Here is an 8,529-nt window from a genome sequence, read left to right as displayed (position 1 = left end):
TTTTCTGAAGGTGGTTGGAAGGATGTTAATGAGGAACATAATTACTGGGTTGAGACAGTCGGATTGAATGGGTAGGATATACGCATTATAGACCAGCATCCTGTGTTAAGTATGACACAAGCTAAAAGAGATATTTTCCCTTGATTACAAATATTCTCTGACCCTTTGACATCAATTATGGCAAGCTTTTTCTCATCTCACCTCCAGAATTCATCATTTTTTCCATGTTGAGCAAACGCTGTAATGGATTATGACTGTATAACTGATAATGTATTAACTGCTCATCAGTTAACAGGACATTGATAAGTGTCACTTGATAGTATTGTCTTTGGGGTTTTCCATGATTTTGCTGATGATCAAGAGGAGACTGATGGGCCAGTAATTGGATGAACTGTCTTTGCTCTGCATGTGACTGCAACGTAGTTGAGTCACGCTGCTCATTGTTGGGTGGATGTTGATGTTGCAGATACACAGTATTGTAACAATTTATGTGAAGCCTTGGCTACATTTGAAGGCTGAGCCATTTTAAAAAAATATTCTGCGTGGCCTTAACTGAGTTGGCTAAAGAATGGCTTCTATGACTGTGGGGGCATTGACTGGTGGTTGGGATGGATTACCCATTCTGTACTTAACAATGAAGACAAATCCAAATACCTGTATTTCCTCCTTTAGGAACATGTACCTATCACGTAATTATGGTTGGCAATATGCTTGTCTATGATGAAAAGTATTACAGCAGCATACTTTTGAGGAATCTTTCTACTTTATGTTTTATAGATACAGGCCTTGCATATACTGTATGTCCAGTACATTGTCTTTGATAGTAAGCATTTTCAATTGATGATATAGGATGTTTAGTTTTATATAATATACTGTTTTATATAAGAAAAATTATCTCAGGGTAGTATGCAGTGACATATACATACTTTGATAATTTACTTTGAACTTCGAGATACCTGTGGAGTTTAGAGAATTTAGAAACTCACTCCAGTTTTTTCAATAGCCTGCAACCCAGTTAAAGCATAAAATGGCATAAGCAGAGTGAATCTCCAAGAATCTGCTTTCAATTTTTTAGAGATCCTTGCGGTTTGGTATTCAAGAAACACAGCTTCGAAATAGTTCTTGATTGGCCATAAGTTTAAGATCAAGCTTGCTTTACCTTCTACTGCAAAAGATAAAAAAAGAGCTTTTTTAAATCTATCAAAGCCAAAATCTAAAAATCCTAAAAAAAATCTAACTAATAGTCCAAGCAAAAGATGCCTAACTTGTCTAGTCTCTCTTCATAATGTAGTTATTTCTGAGCAGCAATAATTCAATGCTTTGTGTCTGCACTTCTTTCAAGGTCAATATCTTCTTCCCATTTTGCAGTGTTCCAGACAACACAAAAAATTGCTGAACTTTTCCCACCCCTGCTTTTATATTCTGGCTTTCGACATTTGAAGCGTCACCTCCCCCACTCTCCTTGGAAGTTTTCATGTTTTATTGTTTTACAACATTGATTCACAATGGGTTTAATTTGGCTTTTTTGACACTGATCAACAGAAAAAGAATGTTTTGTGTCAAAGTGAAAACAGATCTCTACAAAGTGATCTAAGTTCATTACAAATATAAAACACAAAATAATTGATTGCATAATTATTCACTTCCTTTAATAAGACACCAAATCATCACTGGTGCAGCCAATTGGTTTTAGAAGTCACATAACTAGTTAAATGGAGATGTGTTGTTGGAGACCTGTGTGCAGGTCAAGGTGTTTCAATTGATTGTAGTAAAAATTCACCTGTATCTGGAAGGTCCGACTGTTGGTGAGTCAGTACCCTGGCAAAAACTAGACCATGAAGACAAAAGAACACTCCAAGCAACTTGGTTAAAAAGTTATTGGAAATCACAAGTCAGGAGATGGAAATGTTCTTGTATCCAGGTTGCTAGAGTGAGTTTTTTTGGGTAGATGATTTGTTTACATTTAAATGACTTTGGCCACCAGACTTCCATTTGACAAAGTACTGTGGATTGAGTCCACAACAATGCGCTTCCTAAAAAGGTGTGAATACCAGATGCTTCTGGCGCCATAGTTTGACCTGATGCTGTACTTTCGGAGACAGTATTATCTATATTTTATAAATATTAATTGTCTTCTATGTCAGCACATAAAATGCCAAATAAATGTATTGTGGATTTAACTAAATGCTGTGGATACCACGCAGACATGTTGGCGTCAGAAGGAAAGGATGAAGTCAGAAGGTGTGATGTTTTGTATGTAGCTTCAAAAGGAAGCATTGTCTATAACTTTTTAAGTAGCGATTGCCTTTGTGTTTAGCATATAAATATCGAGCCCACATTGGGCTAGCAGACCTTTCTACCGAAAGCATCTCCGTCCGTATGATGCCTGCTGTACTTTGTTGTGTCGAATAAAGAAGCTGCTTTGTATCTTCCAGTGACTCTGTCTCTCCGGTGATTTCATCCACGCTACAACATTTGGTGTCAGGAGTGGAATACTTCGTGATCCGTCGTGTGACCAGCGTTCCTAGCAGTCTAAATTGGTGAGTATGTTTCTAAAATAACACTCACACTTGGATCTATTCGGTTGGTGGTGAACGGGACACGAAGTATCACGAACGTGGAGAGCTGAACTGGTAGATATAAAAGTAGTGTATGCGTGTGCATGTGTGTTTATGTAAGTGAGGAATCTTTGCATGTTAACTTGGTGAGAGTTTGACCACCAGTTGCGAAAGGTGGTAACCAACGGTACGGTTCGAGACGCCAGAGTAAGGGCGTGTATACTCGTTCGGGGAGCTGCATTTTAGTGTATGTGTTTGCAAGTGTGATGCAAGGGAACACAGTAGGCATCATGAGCTCAGATACCCAAAAGTGGCAGATTGCGGAATACATACTCTGCGGTTTTATATTTTGCGTAGTGTGAGAATTAGTATGGAGATATCTCAGGGAGAGGTTTTACCCAGATAGATCCACTAGAATGGCACCTGTTGAAGTCAGGCAACGTCAGGTTGAGAACCCTGATGATCCGAGCCAGCCCTTGACCTTGATTACGACTATTCATAAGCCCTTCACCAGCCCCCCCCCCCGCCCCCCCCCCGGGGAGAAACAGAGCATTTTGTCCGAGTTGTCCTCACTTAAAGTCGCCTGTGGGAATTCAGAATTCTGGCGCAAACTCGAAGAAATGGTCGAAATTCACCAGATGCACCCTAAAGATATACACGTGTTAGTGAAAGCGAAGTGCCCGAGGAATATGTGGGACAGTATGGCCCAGGGGGTGCGGGATGGTACATGGACAACTACCGGGAGCGCCAGTAATGAAGAAAGATATCGCTCCTTTAAAGGGGAAGTGAGGCAGCAGCTGGAGGGAGGCGAAAGTAGCTGGGGAACGATAATAGCAGTGATTCAAAAAGCTGACGAGACAGCCATGGATTGTGCAGAACATAAATATCGAGCATACGAGGAGTATTCTGGGTTGGATAATCCAGGGAGGAACGACCCAGTCTTCCTAAAAATGCTGAAGGAAGGCCTGAGCTCAGCCCACCAGGAAGTTTTAGATTTAGACATAACGGTAGGGTCCAACTACTCTGAGATAGTTTCATGGGCCAGTGAGATAGACCAAAGAAAAGGCAAGAGATGTCGTAAAGTGGGTATAGTGGATGCCGCTGCTGTGATGTCCTGGAGAGTTTGTTTTGCTTGCCGGCAGCCAGGGCACCTAGCAAAGGACTGCCGGACCAGGTGTAAGACAGTGAAGGAGTTGATATGCTAAAGCTGTGGCCTATCTGGACATGGCTGGAGACAGTGTCCAAAAGGGAGGGGGAAAACCCAGGCGAAGGTCACAGCAGACACCCAGTAACTCACCCCATCAGCAACCAGTCTGACCGTCGATCAGATCAAAGAGCTAGTAACGGCGCCTCTTAGGGCAGAAAAAGATGGGGCAGCGGGCTCCGATGCCAGCACTGGTGACCCGCAGATGTACACAACGGCATTGTTAGGGGGACGGCAATGCAATATGTTAGTGGACACAGGGGCATCGGTATCGATAACAGACGTACCTTTACCAACAACTGGACAGGCCAGTTATATCAGGGGTGTAGGAGGAAAAACAATAAAAGCAGAACGAAGCGAAAAGCAAATACTAGAAATCGGGGGAGTGCAGCTTCCAGTGTATTTCTGGGTTTGTCCAAATAATGAGGGCACGATCCTTGGAATAGACATCCTACGGGAAGCAGGAGCTGTTATAGATTCGGGAAAGGGAGAAATACTATGGACGAGTCAGGGGCAGCGAATGCATACAACCAACAGAATACACAGCCTGCCGAGCATAGTCGCAGCTGCCCCGATCATCAGAGACTGCAGGCCGGATGGGGTCTATGGGTTACCTTGTCAGCAGTTCCCAGTAGTGTGGGCTACACACAAGCAAGATTGTGGTCGAATAAAGATAGACCCAGTTAAACTAGAGGAGGGTCTGTATAAACCCCCTAAGCAGGACCCTATACAAATTGACACACTGACCGCTGTTCAGGATATAGCGAAGGAACAAAAACACCAGGGGATACTCAGAGAGACTGTGGCCATTCCAGAACATAAAGTTTTCCTGGTTCCTCCGAGGGCAGACATTACTGTGAATAAGGCAGCAGGGGAACAAGAGACAATTGAAGTTGCAAATGTGCAGGAGGAAACGACAGAAGCCAGCTTAGTAAAATTATATGAAGAGGTCGGGGCAGAAGAGAAGGAAAAATGGAGGAGAAAAGGAGCAAATGAGGGACCAGATGGGTGCCGGACACACGGGAAGGAAAGAGTCGCGGTGGCCCCATGCTATATTAGACAGATACTACTAATGTTATATCATGGGGTGATGCATCAGGGAAGGCAGAGCATGATCACAACCCTCCGGTAGGACTGGTGGTGGCCAGGGATGGGCAAGGATGTTGAGAAATTCTGCCGCCGTTGTATCATTTGTGCCCAGCATAACCCTGGTAAGGGCAGAAACCTACAGCTGGCAAATCAGCCTCGGCCGAGGGGACCCTGGGAAAACATCCAGATAGACTTCACAGGGCCCCTGCCAAAAAACAGGGGGAAAAGCTACTGTCTAGTAATTATGGATCACTTCACCCGGTGGGTAGAGGCTTTCCCAACAAGGGACTGCACCGTCCACACTGCTGCATGGATCCTAGTTCAAGAAATTCTCCCAAGGTGGGGAACCCCAGTTCAAGTGGATTCAGATCAGGGAGCACATTTCACGGAGAAAGTGATGAAGGAAATGTGCTGACTACTAGGGAATTGACAACGGTTCCACGTACTCTACCACCCCCAGAGTGCAGAGATGGTAGAAAAGATGAACCGAACAATCAAGAATGCGTTAGCCAAAGCTATAGCTGAGACAGGAAAGACATGGGTTGATGTATTACCAGGAATCTTGATGAGATTGCGCGCAACCCTGAACTGCACGTTGGGTCTCAGCCCCTACGAATTATTGATGGGGCGAGCAATGCGACTCCCTTATGGGGTAAATACGGGTTGCGGGGAGCCTGGGGCTTACAGGGATAGAATGACCCAATATGTGGAAGACCTTTGTAACCAACTTAAAGTGTTGAAAGACCGAGCGAAACAACAGCAGCGAATCGTTGATCAGAGAGAGCCAGAGGTAAAGGGGATAGGCCTTCCACAGCCTGGCAACCAAGTTATGGTGAGGGTGCTGCCAGAAAGGCGGGGGTTTGCCCCCAGGTGGATAGGACCACAGACGGTACTCTTAACCAATGATATGTGTGTCTGTGTACAGACTCGGCGAGGCAGCCAGTGGAAACACTGGACCCAGGTTAAAGCATACAACTCACCCTCTTGTTGCTCCCACAGACACAGCAGGGAACCAAGTGTACCCAGTAACCACGTAATTACAGAGAACCTAAGACAGGAACACCAGCCGGCCATGCCAGACCTGACCACAGCTGATGAAAACATACCCGGAGAAAACGCAAAGGCAGAAGACCCCGAGAGCATGGCAGAAGACACTGAGAGCGTGTTGGAAAACCATGAATAGCCTGCTAAGGTGTGATGATGATGGTACTCTGTAAAGAAGGCTGGTTGCTGAAGGTAGATGATTAATTTTATAGCATAGTATAGAAAATTATTGGGAAATAGACGGGGAGGGATTCTTGAGTTAAAGCAGAGATGGCAAGTTCCATCACTTCGACGGCATTTCAGACTGCACTCGACATTTGAAAGCAGTCACCCTAGTCTGAGGAGCTGGGCCCTTATCAGCAGTTGGGCCAGTGATCAACCGGACGGTTCGGAAGGAGGTGCCACCGGGGGGAGGTCCTTACAGACTTTTACATAGAGGCCACCCCAACCCTTCCTGTACATCGATGAGGGAGCCTGTGGGTGCTCCTGGAAGGAGAGTTTCAGCGACCAGAGGACGAAGGGCTGAAGACAAAGGAATGTGATTAAGCTGCAGTCAGCCTGCAGGGAAACAGCCGACAGGCACACGAAAGGAGCCGCATTTCCAAAGACTTGGAACAGCCTCTCTGCTTAACATTTGGTAGGTAGCGATTAGGCAATGCTAGGATAGATAGAGGTACATAAAATTGGGGGGTGAATTTCGAGACAGGGCATACTTGTGGCCCTATTTGAGCAGATCCTCCTAGGTTGGCCTTTCCTGATACAAATTTAATTTTTGTCCAGGAGGGCCAAGAGGAGGGACTGTTAGCGTTTTTTTTTGGGGTAGATGATTTGTTCACACTTAAATGACTTTGGCCACCAGACTTCTATTTGACAAAGTACTGTGGATTGAGACCACCACAATGCGCTTCCTAAAAAGGTGTGAATACCAGATGCTTCTGGCGCCGTAGTTTGACCAGATGCTGTAGTTTCGGAGACAATATTACCTATACTTTATAAATATTAATTGTCTTCTATGTTAGCACGTAAAATGCCAAATAAATGTATTGTGGATTGAACTAAAGGCTGTGGATACCACCGAGACATGTTGGCATCAGGAGGAAAGGATGAAGTCTGAAGGTGTGGTGTTTGTATGTAGCTTCAAAAGGAAGCATTGTCTATAACTTTTTAAGTAGCAATTGCCTTTGTGTTTAGCATATAAATATCGAGCCCACATTGGGCTCGCAGACCTTTTTGCGGAAAGCGTCTGCGTCCGTAGATGTCTGCTGTACCTCATTGTGTGGAATAAAGAAGCTGCTTTGTATCTACCGGCGACTTTGTCTCTCCGGTGATTTCATCCTCGCTTCAACACAGGTCACTGAATATCTCTTGGAGTGCAGGTAAGTCAATCATCAGGAAATGGAAAGAATATGGCACAGCTGTATATTTGTTTAGAGCAGGCAGTCCTCAAAAACTGAGTGACCGTGCAAGAAGGGGACTAGTGAGGGAGGCCACTAAGAGACCTATGACAACTCTGGATGAGTCACAAGCTTCAGTGACTGAGATGGGAGAGACTGCACAGACGACAACTGCTGCCCAGGTGCTTTACCAGTTGCAGCTTTATGGGAGAGTGGCAAAGAGAAAGCCACTGTTGGAAAAAAAACTCACATGAAATGTTATTAATGATTATGATATAGTTGGGATCACAGAGACATGGCTCCAGGGTGACCAGGGATGGGAGCTCAATGTTCAGGGATATTCAATATTCAGGAGGGATAGACATGAAGGAAGGGGAGGTGGGGTGGCGTTGCTGGTTAAAAAAGAGATTAACGCAATAGAAAGGAAGGACATAAGCCGGGAAGATGTGGAATCGATATGGGTAGAGCTGCGTAACACTAAGGGGCAGAAGACGCTGGTGGGAGTTGTGTACAGGCCACCTAACAGTAGTAGTGAGGTCGGAGATGGTATTAAACAGGAAATTAGAAATGTGTGCAATAAAGGAACAGCAGTTATAATGGGTGACTTCAATCTACATGTAGACTGGGTGAACCAAATTGGTAAAGGTGCTGAGGAAGAGGATTTCTTGGAATGTATGCGGGATGGTTTTTTGAACCAACATGTCGAGGAACCGACTAGAGAGCAGGCTATTCTGGACTGGGTTTTGAGCAATGAGGAAGGGTTAATTAGCGATCTTGTCGTGAGAGGCCCCTTGGGTAAGAGTGACCATAATATGGTGGAATTCTTCATTAACATGGAGAGTGACGTAGTTAATTCAGAAACAAAGGTTCTGAACTTAAAGAGGGGTAACTTTGAAGGTATGAGACGTGAATTAGCTAAGATAGACTGGCAAATGACACTTCAAGGATTGACGGTGGATATGCAATGGCAGGCATTTAAAGGTTGCATGGATGAACTACAACAATTGTTCATCCCAGTTTGGCAAAAGAATAAATCAAGGAAGGTAGTGCACCCGTGGCTGACAAGAGAAATTAGGGATAGTATCAATTCCAAAGAAGTAGCATACAAATTAGCCAGAGAAAGTGGCTCACCTGAGGACTGGGAGAAATTCAGAGTTCAGCAGAGGAGGACAAAGGGCTTAATTAGGAAGGGGAAAAAAGATTATGAGAGAAAACTGGCAGAGAACATAAAAACGGACTG

General features: G+C 44.6%; 1 long non-coding RNA gene across 1 annotated transcript; it reads left to right on the top strand.

The window, feature by feature from the left end:
* The first annotated feature begins 2,557 nt into the window (after positions 1-2,557).
* LOC134340315 (uncharacterized) lies at positions 2,558-6,728 on the top strand. The gene is made up of 2 exons (XR_010016523.1): positions 2,558-2,633; positions 5,851-6,728. It is a non-coding gene; the product is annotated as an uncharacterized LOC134340315 (long non-coding RNA).
* Positions 6,729-8,529: the final 1,801 nt, after the last annotated feature.

Source organism: Mobula hypostoma, chromosome X1, assembly GCF_963921235.1.
Source record: "Mobula hypostoma chromosome X1, sMobHyp1.1, whole genome shotgun sequence".
NCBI lineage: Eukaryota > Metazoa > Chordata > Chondrichthyes > Myliobatiformes > Myliobatidae > Mobula > Mobula hypostoma.
The sequence above is the reverse complement of the archived record's forward strand: the minus strand, read 5'-3'. Positions and strand labels throughout refer to the sequence as shown.